The sequence below is a fragment of the Phacochoerus africanus genome, chromosome 4 (genome assembly GCF_016906955.1).
Source record: "Phacochoerus africanus isolate WHEZ1 chromosome 4, ROS_Pafr_v1, whole genome shotgun sequence".
Taxonomy (NCBI): domain Eukaryota; kingdom Metazoa; phylum Chordata; class Mammalia; order Artiodactyla; family Suidae; genus Phacochoerus; species Phacochoerus africanus.
Window position 1 is genome coordinate 139,849,433 of NC_062547.1, and position 21,028 is coordinate 139,870,460.

At 40.3% G+C, this 21,028-nt stretch overlaps 1 protein-coding gene and 1 pseudogene across 1 annotated transcript in view; both read left to right on the forward strand.

Moving 5' to 3' along the window:
- Nucleotides 1-5,395: 5,395 nt before the first annotated feature.
- Nucleotides 5,396-5,956, forward strand: LOC125124375 (ras-related protein Rap-1b-like; annotated as a pseudogene).
- Nucleotides 5,957-7,670: 1,714 nt separating this feature from the next.
- The window catches only part of LOC125124376 (palladin-like), a 33,251-nt gene continuing 19,893 nt past the window's right edge, over nt 7,671-21,028 (forward strand). Inside the window, exon 1 of the mRNA XM_047774495.1 lies at nt 7,671-7,744. The gene's annotated coding sequence lies outside the window, so the exon portion shown is untranslated. The remainder of the gene's footprint in view (nt 7,745-21,028) is intronic.

The following is a 21,028-nucleotide window of genomic DNA, read 5'->3' on the forward strand; positions in this document are numbered from 1 at the left end:
GTTGCTGTGAGCTGTGGTGTAGGCTGCAGACGCGGCTCGGATCCCGCGTTGCTGTGGCTCTGGCGTAGGCCAGCGGCTACAGCTCCGATTAGATCCTTAGCCTGGGAACTTCCATATGCCACGGAAGCGGCCCAAAGAAATAGCAAAAAGACAAAAAAAAAAAAGAGAGAGAGACCAACAACTTAAAACAATCATACAGACACACACACACACACACACACACACTCCTATATCAAAGATTCAGGGCAAGTGCAAACCAAAAATCTATAACTGACAAACAAATAAGAAAAATCAGGCAGTTCTCGTCGTGGCACAGTGGTTAACGAATCTGACTAGGAACCATGAGGTTGCAGGTTTGATCCCTGGCCTTGCTCAGTGGGTTAACGATCCGGCGTTGCCATGAGCTGTGGTGTAGGTCGCAGACGCGGCTCGGATCACGCATTGCTGTGGCTCTGGTGTAGGCCAATGGCTACAGCTCCAATTAGACCCCTACCCTGGGAACCACCTATATGCCACGGGAGCGGCCCAAGAAATGGCAAAAAGACAAAAAAAAAAAAAAAAAAAAAGAAAAGTCAACTCAAATACAATGCTAAAGATAGTCATCAAACCACAAGAGGAGAGAACAAGAGAAGAAGGGAAGAAAAAAGAGCAACAACAAAAAAATCCAAAACAATTAACAAAATGGCAATAAGCAATAAGAACATACGTATCAATAATTACCTTAAATGTTAATGGACTAAACGCCCCAACCAAAACACCCAGACTGGCTGAATGGATACAAAAACAACACCCACATATATGCTGTCTTCAAGAGACCCACTTCACTTCTAGGGACACATACAAATTGAAAGTGAGAGGATAGAAGAAAATAGTCCATGCAAATGGGAATCAAAAGAAAGCTGGAGCAACAATACTCATATCAGACAACATAGACTTTAAAATGAAGAATACTTTAAGGGACAAAGAAGGTCATCACATAATGATCAAAGGATCAATCCAAGAAGAAGATATAACAATTTTAAATATCTACGCACCCAACATAGGTTCACCATAATACCTAAGGCAACTGCTAACAACCTTAAAAGGACAAATCAACAACAACACAATTATAGTGGGGGACCTTAACACCCCACTGACAGCAATGGACAGATCAACCACACAGAAAATCAGTAAGGAAACACAGACCCTGAATGATGCTTTGAACCAGATGGACTTCACAGATATTTATAGGACATTCCATCCAAAAGCAACAGAATACACATTCTTCTCAAGTGCACATGGAACATTCTCTAAGATTGATCACATCCTGGGCTACAAATCCAACCTCGGTAACTTTAAGAAAACTGAAATCACGTCAAGCATCTTTTCCAACCACAACGCTATACAACTGGAAATCAACAACAAGAAAAAAAACTGCAAAAAACACAAACACGGGGAGACTAAACAACATGCTACTAAACAACCAATGGAGCACTGAAGAAATCAAAGGGGAAATTTAAAAATACCTACGTGCTAATGAAAACAAAGACACAACACTCCCAAACCTATGGGATGCAGCAAAAGCCGTTCTAAGGGGAAAGTTTACGGCAATACAAGACCACCTCAGGAAACAAGAAAAAGCTCAAATAAACAAGCTAACTTTATATCTAAAGCACTTGAGAGAGAAGAACAGACAAGACCTAAAGTTAGTAGAAGGAAAGAAATCATAAAGATCAGAGCAGAAATCAATGAAGTAGAAACAAAGAAAACCATAGAAAAGATCAATGAAACAAAAAGCTAGTTCTTTGAAAACATCAACAAAATTGATAAACTCTTAGCCAGACTTATCAAGCAAAAAAGAGAGAGGACTCAAATCAATAAAACTAGAAATGAAAAAGGAGAAGTAACAACGGACATCACAGAAATACAAAGGATCATAAGAGACTACTATATGCAACTATATGCCAATAAAAAGGAAAACCTAGAAGAAATGGACAAATCCTTAGAAAAGTATAATCTTCCAAGACTAAACCGAGATGAAATAGAAAAGATGAATGGACCCATCACAAGAACTGAAATTGAAACTGTGCTTAAAAAACTTCCAACAAACAAAAGTCCAGGACCAGATGGCTTCACAGGCGAATTCTACCAAACCCTTAGAGAAGAGCTAACACCTATTCTTCTGAAACCATTCCAAAAAATCACAGAGGAAGGAATTCTCCCAAACTCATTCTATGAGGCCACCATCACCCTGGTACCAAAACCAGACAAAGATACCATAAAAAAAAGAAAACTACAGGCCAATTTCACTAATGAACATTGATGCAAAAATCCTCAACAAAATACCAGCAAACTGCATCCAACAATACATTAAAAGGATTGTACATCATGATCAAGTGGGAATTATCCCAGGGATGCAAGCGTTCTTCAATATCTGCAAACCAATTAGTCTGATACACCACATTAACAAACTGAAAAATAAAAATCACATGATCCTCTCAATAGACGCAGAAAAAGCCTTTGACAAAATCCAACACCCATTTCTGATTAAAAAAACCCTCAGAAATTGGGCATAGAGGGAACCTACCTCAACATAATAAAGGCCATATGACAAACCCACAGCTAACATCATTCTCAATGGTGAAAAGCTGAAGGAATTCCCACTGAGATCAGGAACAAGACAAGGATGTCCGCTCTCGCCACTACTCTTCAACATGGCAATCAGAGAAGTAAAAGAGATAAAAGGAATCCAAATTGGAAAGGAAGAAGGAAAACTATCACTATTTGCAGATGACACGATACTATACCTAGAGAATCCTGAAGACGTTACCAGAAAACTATTACAGCTCATCCATGAATTTGGCAAGGTCATAAGATACAAAATTAATGCACAGAAATTGACTGCATTTCTATATACTAACAATGAAAGATCAGAGAGAAAAATTAGGGAAACAATCCCATTTACCATCACATTGAAAAGAATATGGTACTTAGGAATAAACCTACCTAAAGAGACAGAAGACCTGTACTCTGAAAACGATAAGACACTGATGAAGGAAATCAAAGACGACACAAACAGATGCAAAGCTACACCATGCTGTTGGGTTGGAAGAATCAATACTATCAAAATGACTATACTGTCCAAGGCAAACTACAGATTCAATGCAATCCCTACCAAATTACCAAGGACTTTTTTCACAGAACTCAAACAAAATATTTTAAAGTTTGTTTGGAAGCACAAAAGACCCAGAATAGCCAAAGGCATCCTGAGAAAGAAACATGGAGCTGGAGGAATCAGGCTCCTGGACTTCAGACTATACGACAAAGCAACAATCATCAAAACCACATGGTACTGGCACAAAGACAGAAACAGAGATCAGTGGAACAGGATAGAAAGCCCAGAATTCAACCCAGGCACCTACAGTCAACTAATCTCTGACAAAGGAGGCAAGAATAGACAATGGAGAAAAGACAGCCTGTTCAATAAGTGGTGCTAGGAAAACCAGACAGCCACACGGAAAAGAATGAAATCAGAACACTCCCTAACACCATACACAAAAATAAACTCAAAATGGATCCAAGACCTAGATGTAAGACCGGACACTATAAAACTCTTAGAGGAAAACACAGGCCAAACACTCTCTGACATAAATGACAGCAACGTCTTCTCAGATCCACCTCTTAGAGTAACGACAGTAAAAACAAAAATAAACAAATGGGACTTAATTAAGCTTAAAAGTTTCTGCACAACAGAGGAAACCCTAAACAAAACGAAAAGGCAACACACAGAATGGCAGAACATATTTGCAAATGAAGCGACTGTCAAGGGATTCATCTCCAACATTTATAAACACCTCCTACCACTCAATACCAAAAAAACAAACAAACCCATGAAAACATGGGCAGAAGATCTCAACAGACGATCCTCCAAAGAAGACATACAGATGGCCCCAAAACACATGAAAAGATGTTCAACATCACTAATTATTAGAGAAATGTAAATCAAAACCACTGTGATGTACCACCTTATACTGGTCAGAATGGCCATCATCAAAAAGTCTACAAACAATAAATGCTTGAGAGGGTGTGGAGAAAAAGGAACCCTAGTACACTGTTGGTGGGATTGTAAATTGGTGCAACCACTGTGGAAAACAGGATGGAGAGTCCTCAGAAAATGAAAAATAGAACTACCATTTGATCCAGCAATCCCACTCCTGGGCATCTATCCAGAGAAAACCATGACTCGAAAAGACACATGTACTCCTGTGTTCACTGCAGCACCATGTACAATAGCCAAGACATGGAAACAACCTAAATGTCCATCGACATTTGTGGATCAAGAAGATGTGGTACATATACACAGTGGAATACTACTCAGCCATTAAAAGGAATGAAATACCAGCATTTTTAGCAACATGGATAGACCTAGAAATTATCATGCTAAAAGAAGTCAGCCATACAATGAAACACCAGCATCAAATGTTTTCACTGACATGTGGAATCTGAAAAAAGGACAGACTGAACTTCTTTGCAGAAGATACTGACTCACAGACTTTGAAAAACTTATGGTCTCCAAAGGAGACAGTTTAGGGGGTAGGGGTATGTGCTTGGGTTGTGGGATGTAAATCTTATAAAATCGGATTGTGATGGTCATTGTACAAGTACAAATGTAATAAATTCATTGAGTAATAAAAATTAAATAAACTTAAAAAAAAAAAGTCTACAGGAGTTCCCGTCGTGGCGCAGTGGTTAATGAATCCGACTAGGAACCATGAAGTTGAGGGTTCGGTCCCTGCCCTTGCTCAGTGGGTTAACGATCCGGCATTGCCGTGAGCTGTGGTGTAGGTTGCAGATGCGTCTCGGATCCCGTGCTGCTGTGGGTCTGGTGTAGGCCGGTGGCTACAGCTCCGATTCGACCCCTACCCTGGGAACCTCCATATGCCGCGGAAGCGGCCCAAGAAATAAGAAATAGACAAAAAAAAAGTCTACAAATAACAAATGCTGGAGAGGGTGTAAAGAAAAGGGAACCCAGCCTCACTGCTGGTGGGAATGTAAACTGGTGCAGTCACTATGGAGAACAGTAGAAAGGTTTCTCAGAAAACTAAAAACATAATTACTGTATGATCCAGCAATGCCCCTCCTGGGAATATACCCTGGTAATACTATAATTCAAAAAGATACGTACACCCCTATGTTCACAGGAGGACTATTCACAATAGCCAAGACATGGAAACAACCTAAATGACCATCGATAGAGGAATGGATTAAGAAGATGTGTACCAGGAGCAGTGGTGGCAGTGGTAGTGGCAGGATCACCATGGCACCAGCAGCAGTGACCCAGAAGGACTGCATGGTGACACTGGCTGTGGGGACCTGGTGACAGCATAAGAGGTACTAGATTTTACAAGTCTGCACCATGCACAAGTACAAGCTAGTTGTTCTTGGCTTTGGAGGCAATGGAAAATCTCCTCTAACTGTACAACTAGCACAAGAAATTTTTGTTGAAAGACATCTTACATTAGAAGATTCTTACAGAAAGCAAGTTGCAGTAGATGCAATAAAGTGCATGCTTGAAATCTTGGATACTGCAGAAACAAAATTTAAAGCAATGGGGGATTTATACATTAAAAAAAGAACAAGACTTTGCACTGGTTTATTCCATCACAACACAGTCCACATTTAATGAGTTACAAGATCTAAGAGAACAGATTCTTCAATGCTGATGATGTTCCAATGATCCTGGTTGGTAATAAGTGTGACCTGGAAGATGAAAGAGTTGTAGGAAAGGAACAAGGAACAAAGACAAGAGTAAGATCAAAATCTTGCAAGACAATGAAAAGATTGTGCATTCTTAGAATCCTCTGCAAAATCAAAACTAAATGTTAAAGAGATCTTTTATAACTTAGTGCAGCAAATTAACAGAAAAACTCCAGTGCCTGGGAAGGCCCACAAAAATTCATCATATCAGCTACTTTAATATACTAATTGCATTGTAGCAATTTGAGATTCTCATTCTAGGTGAAGTTAACTTAGAAAGAGAAAGACAAATACCATATGATATTACTTATATGTGGAAACTAAAATACAGCACGAATGAACCTATGTACCAAAGAGAAACAGACCCACGGACATGGTTGCCTAGGGGATTTGGGAGTGGGATGGACTAGGAGCTTGGGGTTAGTGGATGCAAACTATTACATTAAGAATGGATAAGCAGGAGTTCCCATTGTGGCTCAGTGGAAATGAATCTGACTAGCATCCACGAGGATGCAGGTTCGATCCCTGGCCTCACCCAGTGGGTTTAGGATCCAGCACTGCCATGAGCTGTGGTGTAGGTCACAAACTCAGCTCAGATCCTGCATTGCTGTGGCTCTAGCATAGGCTGGCAGCTGTAGCTCCACTTTGAGCCCTAGCTGGGAACCTCCATATGCCACAGGTATGGCCCTAAAAAGACCAAAAAAAAAAAAAAAAGAATGGATAAGCAATGAGGTCCTACTATATAGCACAGGGAACTACATCCAATCTCCAAAGACAGACCATAATGGAAAAGAATATTAAAAAGAAATGTAAGAGTTCTCGTCATGGCTCAGCAGTTACCAAACCCGACCAGCATCCATAAGGACACGGGTTCAATCGCTGGCCTGGCTCAGTGGATTAAAGGCTCCGGAGTTGCCGTGAGCTGTGGTGAAGGTCGCAGACATGGCTCAGATCCTGTGTTGCTGTGGCTCTGGCATAGGCCAGCAGCTACAGTTCTGATTGGACCTCTAAGTTAGGAACTTACGTATGCCACGGGTGCAGCCCTAAAAAGACAGAAAGACCAAAAAATATATAGGTATAGATATATGTATGACAAAGTCACTCTGCTGTACAGCAGAAATATGCAAATACTAAATCAACTGTAATTTTTTTTTTTGCCTTTTTGTCTTTTGAGGGCCACACCCATGGCATACGGAGGTTCCCAGGCTCAGGGTCTAATCAGAGCTGTTGCTACCAGCCTACATCACAGCCACAGCAATGGCAGATCTGAGCCCCATCTGCGACCTACACCACAGCTCACAGCAATGCCAGATCCTTAACCCACTGAGTGAGGCCAGGGATCGAACCCACAACCTCATGGTCTCTAGTTGGATTCACTTCCGCTGTGCCACGACAGGAACTCCCAGCTATAATTTAATTTTTTAAAAATTTAAAAATTATTTAAATGTGCTGTTCCACACACCTCTCCATAAAGATCTACAACCCTGCCAAGGTCCTCCATCAAAACCAATGTGATATTAATATACATTTCTAAAATCAGTAAAATTTTAATCCTAACCTAAGCAACTGTGAGCTATCTCCTATCTTCTGGATTGAGAGGAAGGGCAGCTTGAATTTCCTTGAAATGCCAATATCAAAATTCTTTACATTCCAGCTAAAAATGCTTTGCTCACCATGAGACTCTGGCTTCTGCCCCAGTTCCCATTTAGATATAATGTATAACTATTAATGGTTAACGCAGGGTCACATATTTTTCAGTCTTCTGTTTCGAGGATGCGCACTCCCCAAGTGTGGTTAATTGAAAGTTGGAGCTGCACCAAAGAGAGTGGAATAGAGAGACCCTTCCCCAGCCCTTCCAGTTGATACCCTAGCCTCTTTGCTCACAGCTGTCACTCCCATTTATGCCCCTCCTTGCCAGAGAGCAGGGAGCTACTTCAAACAACCCAGCCCCGACGGGCTCTTCCTGGGGACAACAGGAGAAGAAAAGCAGGCAGACAACGTGGAAGCTGTGAGTATCTTTAAAACCAAGGCTGCTGGTTGGCTGGGTTTTCTCATATCATAGTGAGGCTACAGGTGAGGAAAATCAAGTATTTCTAATTCCTTGGGCTCAGGACAGAGAACACAATCCTGATGCTTTTAATTTACAGGAAGTCAGTACAGTGACTTTCCACCTCTCCTCACTTACACGATCATCAATAAACACTTGACTAATGTCTATTACTAAAGCACTAAGAAAAACGCAGGAGAGGATTCAAAGGTATACTGGAAGTTAGCATTTCCTGGCTCCAAACATCTGGAGCTGCTAAAGTCTCTGCATGTCCCAGCACTCCTTTCAGTCAGATGTTCCTTCTGAGTGCCAAGTTGGGGGCATGGGCTACTAGAGAAAGAACAGAGCTTTCATTTTCTTCACTGTTACCTGGCCCTTGACTCTGCACTGGGCAAAATTTGAAGAAAGGCTGCAAAAGTGCTCCTGGTGACTTTAAGACTGGAAATGACAATGAGCAGGGAAAGATGAAAAGAGGTTGTACAGATGTAGCCAGAAGAAAAGGAAGAAGGTTGTGTGGAGGGAAAAAAAGAGAGTAATGAAAGGAGAACAGTGACTAGCTGGTCTCTACGAGAGATAGCAGGGACCTTTGGCTCACCTTTTAAAGCTCAGCTTGGAAGGTCTAGAGCCAATACCTACTGGTAAAGGATCCATGGAGCCAGCAAGATTAAAATGTCTATAATGTACAATATGCTAAATGCAGGGAAACAGATAAACACACAATAAGCATTATTGAATATCTATTTCATCTCTCCTTCCAGCCCACAGATTCAGTCAAAAACCTAAGGAAACCCAATGAATTTGTTTTTGTGTACTGGGTCTGTGGTTGATTTTTTCTCTCACTTCTCTGCCATATTTCCCAAGTTTTCTAAAATGAACATGCATTTTAAATTATTTGATAAAAACAGAACAAACCTCCAGACTTGGAGAGAAAGCCCTGGGTCAGACTGGAGGACACTGGTGAGTGGACCAGAAAATTCCAGAGCTCCCAGGGCTCTTAACACCAATTGTTGCCAACATCTAAATCTGTTGGCTTTTCTAAGTCCAGAAGTTAAGAAGGAAATAATAACATCTGCCTTCCTTAAAGACTTGTTCTGAAGGTCACAGATGTGTGAAAACATTTCGTGAGTATCAGGCACTTAATCAGTGTGAGACAGTATTATTCCAGTTACAGGCAACTTTCTATAAAGCTAAAAGAAGGTGGGGATAAAAAAAAAAAAAGAAGGTGGTGATCTATAAGAATTTCTCTTCTATTTGAGTTCAAATGAGATCCACAGATTAATTATGACTGGCAAAGGCTCTCTGCTCAGGACGTATGAAGCAACAACATAAACAGAAATTCAGCAATACGAACGTTTACGTCAGATGACTCGGATCATTGTGAAATCTTCAAGTCCTAGAACTGAATACCTGAGAAGTATGTCCACTTTCCAAATGTGGTGGACTCTGACCCCTTAGGAGAAACACTGAAACACAACTGACATGGAAGAGACCTACCAAAGATTTATTTCAAACCAGAAGAGATCAAGTGATTTCCCCTGAGATTGGCCCTAAATTTGAGTTCTCAACTTAACGTATTTAGCTCTCTCCTGGAGGAGTTGGAAGGACTAATTAACTGAGTCAGACAAGAAATAACAATAAATATATCAGTCAAGGGCTACAGACTTTTACTGACACAAGTCCTGTCATTCTGGCTCCTATTTGCAGTACGCATTAGAATAGATGATGTCAAAACCAGCCAAGGAGACAAGTTATCTCAATACTCAACTCCTGGCAGGAGAATTTGTGCCCTGATTTATTTTTAGTGCATTTCTACCTTAGTAATGCAGTCAGCTGAAGAAAAGCCAGCTACAGGACTGTTCTCTGAGCTCACCACCCTTATTTATCCCTTAGCAATTAGCAAGACATTTAGCCACCTGGGGGAGAATGTACTAGAAGTTTGGGATCCCATCATTTACAACCTTTCAGAGGCCACAAAGGATTATTACCCCAACCCAAGTAATGTGGGCCTCACTAGTGAATTGGTACCAACCTTTTACTCAAGGGAGAAAAACAACAAGAAGGGTTGCTAACAAAACAGGTGTGTATAGCCTACTGTTTTTATTGCAGGGTGGAGGATGGGATGAAAAGCAAGAATTGTGCTTTACCTCTTATAAAATGTTAGAATAAACTTGGGCACACATTCTACTTATCTTAAGCTTCAAAATGAACTGTTGGGAGGAGTTCACGATGAATAGTGAGTGCCTGTTCACCAAGATGCAGAAACTGAAGCATCAAAAGATTAAACAGTACTTTCCACATTTTTGCATATGGATTTAACCCCAAATATTTAATTTTATTTCAATCTCAAACAGCTTGTGAGGACAGATTTATCCAACACCAGCTGTCCTCATATTTAAAAGCTGCTCCACAAAGATAAAATTAGAATCAAATGAGGATCATATTCCTCAGCAAGAATTCTGCTCTATGCCCCACTAATGCCCTGGGCCACAAGTGACAAACCAAATACCAGCATTACATTGTTTTTCTTGGATATTCCTAAGAAGCCACAGCACAGAAGAAACTGTGTACACTGGGGGAAAATAAAAGGGCATGAGCCCTAAAATCATAGAACTGTACATGGGTACAAATTTATTCCCAAGGTTATTTCTCACCAAAGGGGGAGAAAGGCATGTACTGTTTCCACAGAGCCGGGAGTGAGGTCAACTATCACACACACCCCTTTTCAGGGGGGACCTTTCCACTTCAGGAATTTTCCAAACTTGCATGAGGCTCAAATTAGAATGAAGTCTGGGTAAGATACAACTGTTCATTAAATCAAACAGAAAGACCAAATGTCATCATCTTGATATTTGATATTCAGCATGACAATATACTGTATAAAAAGAAAGAAAGAAAAATAACCTCAAGATTCTAAAAGGTTATTTGTTAAATATTCACCTTGAATGGAGTCTGACCATAAAAGTATAGCTGTAAAAATACACTATAGATGTTCTATGTGCAGCGTGGAAGATCATATTTCTCAAAAGACGTTTTATAAGAGCAGAAAGCAAAAGTGGCCATAAAAACACAAGATGTACAACCTCACTCATGATTCAAGAAATGCAGGTCTTCAAAACAATGAGATCAAAGTATGAGGATTACAAGGAATTCATTCTCAGCTATTGAGAATGCACCATTTTAGAAAGGGGCAATTTGGCTGTAATTATTAAACTTCAAAATGAAGAGTTCCCATCATGGCTCAGCGGAAGCAAATCTGACTAGCATCCATGAGAACTCAGGTTCGATCCCTGGCCTTGCTCAGTGGGTTAAGATCCGGTGTTGCCATGAGCTGTGGTGTAGGTCGAAGCCATGGCTCAGACCCCACATTGCTGTGGCTGTGGTGGTAGGCTGGCAGCTACAACTCTGATTGGATCCCTGGCCGGGGGACCTCCATATGCTGCAGATGTGGCCCTAAAAAGACAAAAAAAAATGCATATGCTTTTTCCCCCTATAATTCCACTACTATAGGTACACTTACAAAAGCATGCAACACTGTATTTATAAAGAAGTTGGCTCAGTACTGATTTTAACAACCCAGGTACTCTTCAGCAGGGAACTGATTAACTATTATAAACCATACAAAGAAGTTCCTATGTGGCACAGTGGGTTAAGGATCTGGCATTGCTGCAGCTGTAACACAGGTCACAACTGTGGCATGGGTTTGATTTCTGGCCTGAGAACTTCCACAAGCCACAGGCAAGGCCAAAAATAAATAAATAAAGCATATAAAATTATATGTAGGAATTTAGAAAATAATTAGATTCTTATGTTCTGTTATCAAATGATGACCCAGATATATTAAGTGAAAACGGAAGGTTTAGAATATTATCAATAGAATGACTGCATTTATGAAAAATAAAATAGAATTATATACATAGCTATATGTGTCTATATTTATATATCAGAAAGGATATTAAAAAATTGTTAACAGGGGAGTTCCCATCATGGCCCAGCAGAAACAAATCGGACTAGTATCCTTGAGGACGAAGGTTCGATCCCTAGCCCTGCTCAGCAGGTTAAGGATCCAGTGTTGCCAGGAGCTGTGGTGTAGGCTGCAGACAAGGCTTGGAACCCAAGCTGCTGTGGATGTAGTGTAGGCCAGCAGCTACAGCTCCAATTCAACCCCTAGTCTGAGAACCTCCATATGCTGCAGGTGCAGCCCTCGAAAGACAAAAAAAAAAAAAAGGTTAAGAGAAGAAATGAGAGACTGGAAAGGAAGTATAGTTGACTTACAGTGTTTCAGGTATAGAGTAAAGTGATTCAACTTTACATATATGTTGATTTTCAGATTCTTTTCCATTATAGGTTATTAAAAATACTGAATATAGTTCCCTGTGCTACACAGTAAATCCCTGTTAATCTATTTTATGTATAGTAGTACGTATCTGTTAATCTTGAATGCCTAACTTAGCTGTCTCCTCCTTTTCCCTTTGATAATTCTTTGTTTTCTATAAGTTCAGTTGTATCATTACTTTAGATTACACCTTTAAGTGACACCATATGATATTTGTCTTCCTCTGTGTGACTTAACTTAGTATAATAATGACTAGGTCTACCCAAGGTGCAAATGGCATTATTTCATTCTTTTTTATGGCTGAGTAATATCCCATTGTATATATATAGGTACCATCTCTTCTTCATCCATTTATCTGTTGATGGACATTTAGGATGCTTCCACGTCCTGGATGTTGTATAGAGTGCTGAAGTTAACACTGAGGTGTACATATCTTTTCAAGAGTTTTCTTCAGATACATGCCCAGGAGTAGGATGGCTGGATCACATGGCAATTCTATTTTTAATCTTCTAAGGAATCGTCATACTGTTTTCCATAATGGCTGCACCAACTTCCATTCTCAACAATAGTGCAGCATGGTTCTTTTTTCTCCACACCCTCTCCAGCAATATTTTTAGATTTTTTGATGATGGCCATTCTGACCAGTATGAGGTGATACAACATCAGAGTTTTGATTTGCATTTCTCTAATAATTAGCAGTGTTGAGCATCTTTCTATAGATGGCCAGTGTTGGCCATCTATATGTCTTCTTTGAAGAAATGTCTATTTAGGTCTTTTGCTCATTTTTTTATTGGATTGTTTGTTTTTGTGATATTGTATTTGTGTATTTTGGAAATTAATCCCTTCGAAAATATTTACCCCCATTCCACAGGTTGTCTTTTCATTTTGTTTATGGTTTCCTTTGCTGTGCAGAAGCTTTTATGCTTGATTAGGTCCCATTTATTTTTGTTTTTGTTTCCATTACTCTAGAAGACAGAGTCAAAAAAATATTGCTGTGATTTATGCCAAAGAGTGTTCTGCCTATGTTTTCCTTTAGAAGTTTTATAGTATCCAGTCTTACATTTAGGTCTTTGACTCCTTTTGAGCTTATTTTTTCCGTACAGTGTTTGAGAATGTTCTAATTTCATTCTTTTACATACACCTGTCCAGGAGTTCCCATCGTGGCACAGTGGTTAACGAATCTGACTAGGAACCATTATGTTGCGGGTTCAATCCCTGGCCTTGCTCAGTGGGGTTAAGGATCTGGCGTTGCTCTGAGCTGTGGTGCAGGTCACAGATGTGGCTCAGATCCTGAGTTACTGTGGCTCTGGCATAGGCCAGCGGCTACAGCTCCGATTCAACCCCTAGCCTGGGAACCTCCATGTGCTGCAGGTGCAGCCCTAGAAAAGGCAAAAAGACACACACACACAAAAAATACATACACCTGTCTAGTTTTCCAAGCACCACTTACTGAAGAGACTATCTTTTCTCCATTGTATATTCTTGCCTCCTTTGAGGTAAATTAATTTACTATATGTGCATGGTTTTATTTCTGGGCTTTCTAACCTGTTTCATTAATCTGTGGGTCTGCATCTGTGCCAGTACCATATTGTTTTGATGACTGTAGCTTTGCAGTATGGTCTGAGGTCAGGAAGTGTTATTCTTCTACCTCCATTCCTCTTTTTCAGGACTGCTTTATTCAGGATCTTTTGTGTTTCCATGTAAATTTTTTTTGTCTTTTTGCCTTTTCTAGGGCCACTCCCGTGGCATATGGAGGTTCCCACACTAGGGGTTGAATCAGAGCTGTAGCCGCTGGCCTATGCCAGAGCCACAGCAATGCAGGAACTGAGCCACATCTGTGACCTACAGCACAGCTCACAGCAACGCCAGATTCTTAACCCACTGAGCAAGGTCAGGGATCGAACCTGCAACCTCATGGTTCCTAGTCAGATTCGTTAACCACTGTGCCACGACGGGAACTCCATGCAAATTTTAAAATTTTTTTGTTTTAGTTCTATGAGAAATGCCATTGGTAATTTCATAGGGATTGCAATGGATCTGTAGATTGTCTTGGGTAGTATGGTCATTTTAAAAACACTGATTGTTTTAATCCAAAAACACATATATCTTACCATCTGTTTGTGTGGTCTTCAATTTATTTCACCAGTGTCTAACGGTTTTCAGTGTACAGGTCTTTTGCCTACTGATGTAGGTTTATTTCTAGGTAATTTATTCTTTTCGATGTGATAATAAATGGAAGTGTTTTCTTAATTTCTCTGTATTTCATTGTTAGGGTATAGAAATGCAACAGATTTCTATATATTAATTTTGTATCCTGCAACTTTAATGAATTCATTGATGAGCTCTAGCAGTTTTCTGGTGGCACATTTAGGATTTTCTATGTATAGTATCATATCATCTGCAAACAGTAACAGTTTTACTTCTTGATTTCCAGTTTGGATTCCTTTTATTTCCTTTTATTCTACAAATGCTGTGAGTAGGACTTCCAAAACTATGTTGAATAACATTGAGAGTGGACATCCTTGTTCTTGATCTTAGAGGGCATACTTTCAACTTCTCACCATTTGATATGCTGTTAGCTGTGTTTTTGTCAGATATGGCCTTTATTATGTTAAGGTAGGTTCCCTCTACATCCACTCTCTGGAGAATTTTTATTACAAATGGGTGCTGAATCTTGTCAAAAGTTTTTCTGCATCTACTGAGATGATCATATAGTTTTTATTCTTCAGTTTCTTAATGTGGTTTATCACACTGATTGATTTGCAGATTTAAAAAATCCTTGCAACCCTGGGATAAATTCCACTTGATCATGGTATATGATCCTTTTAATGTATTACTGGATTCAGTTTCCTAGTATTTGTTGAGGATTTCTAAATCTATGTTCATCAGTAATTTAATTTTCTTTTTTTATTCTTCTCTGGTTTGGGTACCAGGGTGATGGTGGCCTCATAGAATTCAGAAAAGTTACCTCCTCTGCAATTTTCTGGAATAGTTTCAAAAGGATGGGTGTTAACTCTTTTCAAATATTTTGAAGAATTCACCTGTGAAGCTATTTGGTCCTGGATTTTGTTTGTTGAGAGTTTTTAAATTACTGATTCAATTTCAATACTGGTAATTGGTCTGTTCATATTTTCTATTTCTTCCTGGTTCTGTACCTTTCTAAAAATTTGACCCTTTCTTCTAGGTTATCCATTTTATTGGTGTATAGCTGCTTATAGTAGTCTCTTATAATCTTCTGTACTTTTGCGGTATTCGTTATAAGTTCTTTTTTCATTTCTGATTTTATTGATCTGGGCCCTCTCCCTTTTTCTCTTGTGAGTCTGGATGAGGGTTTATCAATTTCGTTTCTTTTCAAAGAACCAGCTTTTGTTTTCATTGATTTTTTTTCTGCTTTTTTTTTTTTTTTTTTTTACTCTCCATTTAATTTATTTCTGCTCTGATCTTTACGGTTTCTTTCCTTCTACTAACTTTGGGTTTTGTTTGTTCTTTCTCTAGTTGCTTTAGGAGGAAAGGCTCAACTTTTATTTTTTGCTTTATATCTTCTGTACTCTAAATTTTTAGCATTTTTGCCCTAAGCATCTACTACTTTTACTTTTTAAAATCTTTTTGCACTCATAGGTTTGTTTCAATTTTCTGGAAGATTTAATTGCATAGAACATCAAGTCCCTAAAAATATCTTATGAATCAAAAGAATTAAATTATACTAAAAGTAGTTTTAGCGCTGACTATATTTTACTATATTCTACTTCTCTGAAAATTGGTAATTCCTCAGTTTGGTAGAAATGGTGAGAAATCCATCCACTTACTAGGACAGATAACAGAGAGGGAATTGTTTTCATATATTCCTTTTATTTTGAAAATGGATTTGACGCTCCAGTACATATTTCTTCATATCTTGGTGTCATTTCAATGACGAGAAAAGGTTTAATGTCATACAACCTAATGTCAGGAGAATATTAAGTATGATACTACTCCAAGCACATTAAATCGCCCATGATATAAAGGGACCTACGACCTCAGGTTTAAGAATCCAAGGAGGTTAATAATGAGTAAATGGCATGCAAGCATGTTCTGATGTGGGAAAGCACTCTTATTAAGTGTTGACAGAAATTTAGATAATAGAATGTTAGTATATTTTGTTGGGGCTGCTATATAATCTGATATCAACAAGCCTCAGGCTAGATATAGGAATAACTACTCACATTATCTGCATTTTGACATACTACAGAGAAAACCCTTCCACATATATAGGCTGAGGCAAGGATTTTAATTCCCTTCTCTTACTTCTGGAAGATCCTATAGATAGGATGGACTCTCCATAATGTTAAAAAACAAAGGATTGGCAGGGATTTCTTGGAATTTGGGCAGACTAAAGAGATCTGTAACCCAAACAACTCCCCAGCCCCCAAACCAGGGCTAGTCTTTAAGCAGGCAGCTTCTTATCGCCAGTCTCCCCCTCCCTCCCTTCATCAACTTTTCTTATCTGGCATTAATGGCCAGGAGTTGCATCTCTGCTACTTGATACCTAATACGAAACTTTCAACCCACCTGTTCTATACATGATGACACATAAATCTCCCTTAAATCCTACAGGTCACTCTATACCCAGTACAGACCTGCAATGATTCCTTAATCCATTAAATAATTTAAAACCTTACCCTGGCCTTCAAGGCTCTTTGAAATCCAACCCTAGCCAATCTTTCCAACTTTCTGTTTCCTGTCAAACTGATTTACTTGAATTTCCTATGTGTGCCTCACGTTTTCACCAATGTTTAGACTCTTTGCAATACGATGTGTCAAAATGGTCTGTGGACCGACACCATTGGTTTTATCTGGAAGCTTTTGAGAAAAGCAGGATTTCAGGCCCCAATCCAGACCTATTCCATCAGAATTTGCCTTTTAGCAAGATTTTCAGGTGATGTATATGCACCTTAAATTTGAGAATCACTATAAAACTATCAAGTGCTTTTCTGTGGTACCTGAGGGGCTTTTATCATCATTATTCATTTCCCTAAAGAACATGTAGACACCTAGAAAGCAAACAGTTATCCAAATTATATGGCTAAGATATGCTATTCAGCCCTCAGAAACAAAGGAATACACTGAACAGACACTCATTAAACATCTATGAATTGACTGATCTGGTTTCAGTTCTGTAGCTAAAAAGGTAACTAGAATCATCATCCTTTATTATCAGACAAACCCAATCCAATACAGACAGTATACCCATACAAACAGAGGACACACACACAGAGGGTCTTGTATGGACAGAATTTTTTTTTTTGTCTCTTTTTTGTTGTTGTTGTTGTTGTTGTTGTTGCTATTTCTTGGGCCGCTCTCGCGGCATATGGAGGTTCCCAGGCTAGGGGTTGAATCGGAGCTGTAGCCACCGGCCTACGCCAGAGCCACAGCAACGCGCAATCCAAGCCGCGTCTGCAACCTACACCACAGCTCACGGCAACGTTAACCCACTGAGCAAGGGCAGGGACCAAACCCGCAACCTCATGGTTCCTAGTCAGATTCGTTAACCACTGCGCCACGACGGGAACTCCTTTTTTTTTTTTTAGGGCCACACCCATGGCATATGGAGATTCCCAAGCTAGTCCAATCAGAGTTACAGCTGCTGGCCTACACCAGAGCCACAGCAACACCAGATCTGAGCCTCGCCCATAACCTACACCACAGCTCACAGCAACGCCAGATCCTCAACCCACTGAGTGAGGCCAGGGGTCAAACCCGCAACCCCATGGTTCCTAGTCAGATTTGATTCCACTGCACCATGACGGGAACTCTTTTTTTTTTTAAGGGCCGCACCTGCAGTATATGGAAGTTCCTACGCTAGGGGCCAAATCTACAGCTGCTGGCCTACACCACAGCCAAAGCAATACAGGATCTGAGGTGTGTCTGTGACCTACCAGCAGCTCATAGCAACACTGTATCCTTAACTCACTAAGCAAGGCCAGGGATCGAACCCACAACCTGATGGTTACTAGTCGGATTCATTTCCACTCTGCCACAATGGGAACTCCCAGGACAGAATGTTTAACAGAAAAGGAAACTGCAAAAGAAAGGGATGCTAAAGCCCAGCATGAATATCAAAACTGTACTGGGATCAACTAGATAGTCCTCCTACCCCCTTTAAACTAAAACTGAGGTCCAGATTTACCTAATGGACTCCAAGGTCATCTGCGGCTCTAACAGTCAATGATTCTTTGATTCTAGAGGATGTCACTTGCACTGTCCCAAAAGCGGCTGTAGAGACCAATCTTGACCAGGGACAGCCCTGAGATTAAGACTAAAGCTGCAAGGTCTGACTCCCTCTCTCAGTTCTCTCTAAATCCTAGCTTCCTTGTAAAGCTCCTGCTCTTCAAGTGTGTCTACTATCATGACCCTGCCATCTCCTGGCACTTTCAACTGCTCCTTGCCTCCATGAGCTTTTCACTGTCACACTTCCCTCCTTCTCCATACTCAGCTTCTCTGTCTCTCACACAGTTCAACGTTGCCAAGGCAACTCTGAGCTAATTTAACTGTCCTAAAAGAAGGAAGTTAGGGAAAAAGGACATCCTGACCACCTTTCCCAATCAGCTTTTTCCCCTCCCCATGTATATTCTTTGGTAACTTTCTCAAGAGAACTGAAGTGGGATATTATGACATCATATTCTATAGTTGGGGGACTATCAGTCAGAATTTGCCCTTTGAGACTCTTTAACATTTTCATTTACCAAACACACTTGCAGTTCTGACTCTCCCACTCCCTCTGATTTAATCCCTCTTTGGAGCTTTGACCCAAAGCTACTTCGTATCCCCAAAAGGGAATCAATACTGTTACCACACATCTCTCTCACACTCCGCGAACAGCTTTTCACACACTGTCCAGTTTGACTGATCTCAACACCACATCTAATTTCTCATACACTTAAGCAAGAACAGAGACCACTGCTAGAATTAAGTTCCTGACCCACAGTGCTATATATGAGATGATTAATAATGGACATCTGTGTGCATATCCTTACAAGGTCGCTCCTAAATCCAAAGCTATATAGCTACAGTAAGCAAAATAGTGTGGTTTTAGAAGGGGGATAGAAAGACAGATCCAAAGAACAGAAAAGAGAATCAAGAAATACATCCGGAGTTCCCATCATTACTCAGCGGAAACAAATGTGAATAGCATCCATGAGGACACAGGTTGGATCCCTGGCCTCGCTCAGTGGGTTAAGGATCCGGCTTTGCCTTGAGCTGTGGTGTAGGTTGCAGATGCGGCTTGGATCTGGGGTTGCTGTGGCTCTGGTGTAGGCCACTGGCTACAGCTCTGATTCGACTCCTAGCCTGGGAACCTACATATGCCGTGGGTACAGCCCTAAAGAGACAAAAAAGAAAAGAAAAAAAAGAAATACATCCATATTAGTATAACAAGCTGAATTTTGACAAAGGTTAGGCCTTTCATTAAACCTAGATCCCCTTTCCTCCTATTTCCCAAGAAGTCAAGGAGGCATTATTTCTTACAGTAGAGGTTAAAAGCTCTCTGCTCGAGAGAGGGACTGGGTAGACTTTATTCCTGGCTTTACCACTAACCAGCTACATGACTTTGGACAATTTGTATAACCTCTCTAAGCTTATGTTTCCTTATTTGTAAAATGAGAACAGTGGTATCTCTGCATCTTAAGGTTCTTGTAGGGAATGAATGAGATAAAGCATATAAAGTGGTTAGCACAGGGCTGGTAATTAACCTCATTTTAAGTCACTAACAATCAAGCTCAGGGAGGATTGCTATAAAGGATTTTTTGCTTTTTAATTTGCAAAGCCTGCTTAATGCTACGGATTTTCCTCTCTAGGACCCTTCTAGTTACACGCAGCTCTAGCACATGCCGCTGTCCATGTGGTGGTAATCTGACTCCTAGCTAACGACAGTATGTGGGTCTTAGCTGTCCTTGTGCACAAAGCATTCCTCTTGGCAATAATGCTGCATGTGTGTGTGTAGGGCAAACAGAAATGGAACAGCCTCTTTTAAAAATTGAACATGATCTTATAGCATAAAAACTTACATACTTAAGCCAGTGGCATCACAGAGGACAAACATCCTCTTTCTATTTTAGGTTAACTATCAAAGCAAATAAATGTTTTAAGTTAAATATCAGTCTCTTCTGAATATGGCAGGATATCAAAGACATACGAAGGAACCTAATCTCTCCCACCTCCAAGATGACTTGACAACTGGCTTGTCTGCTTTAGAGTGTCACCACTGGAGAGGGTGTCATTTGGGTTAAAGTCATGGCTCTTCCTATTTAAAGAAAAATAGGGACTGGAATGTCTTCATGGGGAAACTGTGTCTGTCTGAACCGGTCTATCAGAAGACTGGTATAATATAAGTCAGTACTGATGTGGCCTCGAGGGTGTGCTTTTTTTTTTTTTTTTTTTTTGTCTTTTTAGGGCTGCACCCACGGCATATATAGAGGCTCCTAGGCTAGGGGTCCAATCGGAGCTGCAGCTGCTGGCCTGCGCCACAGCCACAGCCACACCAGATCCGAGACGCATCTTCAACCTATACCACAGCCCACAGAAATGCCAGATCCTTAACCCACTAAGTGAGGCCAGGGATGAAAACTGGATCCTCAGGGATACTAGTCAGATTCGTTTCCGCTGAGCCATGATGGGAACTCCAAAGGTGTGCTAACTCTGGAGGGAGAAAACACTATAACACTATGACACTATAACTAAACTATACTAAAGGAAGAAAATGCTACAACGTGTGTGCAATAAAGGGGGAGGGAGACAAAAGGAGTGAGGAGAGTTTGCAAAATACAAACTTTGTCAATTTGCCAAAAGTTGGACTGAAAGTTGCTGACTGCTTCCAAGACGGTAAGCCTCTCACCTCTAGGCAACTTTTCTCCTAACATCCCTAATCAGCAGCCCCT